The sequence below is a fragment of the Corvus brachyrhynchos genome, unplaced genomic scaffold, assembly GCF_000691975.1.
Source record: "Corvus brachyrhynchos isolate BGI_N302 unplaced genomic scaffold, ASM69197v1 scaffold806, whole genome shotgun sequence".
In the NCBI taxonomy this organism is placed as follows: Eukaryota; Metazoa; Chordata; class Aves; order Passeriformes; family Corvidae; genus Corvus; species Corvus brachyrhynchos.
Window position 1 is genome coordinate 176,334 of NW_008238454.1, and position 1,154 is coordinate 177,487.

At 39.8% G+C, this 1,154-nt stretch overlaps 1 long non-coding RNA gene across 1 annotated transcript; it reads right to left on the reverse strand.

The window, feature by feature from the left end:
* Positions 1-723: 723 nt before the first annotated feature.
* Positions 724-1,146, reverse strand: LOC108447343. Its single transcript, XR_001862870.1, has 2 exons — positions 900-1,146; positions 724-825 (listed from the first exon to the last, which is right to left on the reverse strand). It is a non-coding gene; the product is annotated as an uncharacterized LOC108447343 (long non-coding RNA).
* Positions 1,147-1,154: the final 8 nt, after the last annotated feature.

Below are 1,154 nucleotides of genomic sequence, written 5' to 3' on the forward strand. Positions count from 1 at the left end.
ATCTAGTGTGTATGCAAGAGCTATACTTTAAGGTATAGAAAAAACCAAAATGAAACATAACAACCAAAAACCCAAAAAACCAACCAACCAACAAGAAAAAAAACCCCAAACAAACAAACAGAAAGAAACAAAACCAAACAAAACACAAAAAAAAAACCCCAAAAGCAAAAAAAAACCCCAAACCCCAAACACAAAATCCACCTTGCTACAGGAAACTTTGCATGGAATATTGAGCAGTTCATTACTGGACTCCATTCTGCTTACTGGTCTGATACATTGATCTTAACTTTATGGAATATCTTTGCCTCTTCCACTTAATTACATAAACAACAGAGATGAACCACCAAATTATCTATCAACTGGAATTCCTATAAATTTGGAATCCTGATAAACAGCACGTGCCCAAATTGGGAAGAGGGAATGGCTTCAGGATCTGAGTCCCAGGTGCTCTGTGATTCCCTGGGCTGTGAGGTGTTTTAAGCTAAACCATGCACAACACCGTGAGAACACACACTGAGGATGCATCTGAAAACAGATGCAGAGGCACATCCAATCCCAGGTCCAAGAGCACCTCCTAGCAAAAACAAGCTGCCTGGAGAATTTTTTTAGCTGCTATAAGAGAGTAGCTATTTTTTAAATTAATTTTTTCCATCCATGAATCACTTAACACCTTACCTTGTGCTGTCAGAAAAAGAAAAGGCAATGTGCAGGTCGTGACCGATCTGTGTTTCCTTCAGCAAAAGGGTCTTTATTACTTGGAAATATATCATGATTTACAGCAACCAGCTAGAGCATGCAATGCTGATGTCATTACTCATACAGTAACTGTAGGAAAAACAGAACATTAACCAACTCAAAACCTAAGAATTTTCATTACTGATAGGTTTGTTAAGACAAACCTGATTTGTGGTGGGGACGAAATCTGACTTCCAAGTTTTCAATTTGTGAGGTATCTTTGGTCTGCTGCAGGTTTGTTTGTGAGGAAGACAGAAGTGATGGTAACAAACAAGAAGACCTTTTCACATCCAGAAAGACCAAATTGGGTTGAAACGTATGAGAAGACAAGAAGTGAAGAGTCAAATGGGTTAGGAAGAAGAAGATCGACTGGCTCAGAGCTGAGCTGCAGCCCCGGGACTCGTGTGCACAGCACAGCC